Source organism: Notothenia coriiceps, unplaced genomic scaffold (genome assembly GCF_000735185.1).
Source record: "Notothenia coriiceps isolate Sejong01 unplaced genomic scaffold, NC01 NC01_scaffold00027532, whole genome shotgun sequence".
Classification (NCBI taxonomy): domain Eukaryota; kingdom Metazoa; phylum Chordata; class Actinopteri; order Perciformes; family Nototheniidae; genus Notothenia; species Notothenia coriiceps.
This window is the reverse complement of record NW_011360233.1, coordinates 89,601-89,840: the sequence shown is the minus strand read 5'-3', so window position 1 is coordinate 89,840 and position 240 is coordinate 89,601.

The window sequence follows — 240 nt, the reverse complement described above, 5'->3', positions numbered from 1 at the left end:
ACTTCACCTCACACTACACACACACACACACACACACACACACACACACACACACACACACACACACACACACACGCACACACACCACTATCTCTCTCTCAAACACAGGCACACACACACACACACACACACACACACACACACACACACACACACACACACACACACACACACACACACACACACACACACACACACACACGCACATACACGCTCTATCTCTCTCTCACACATACACAC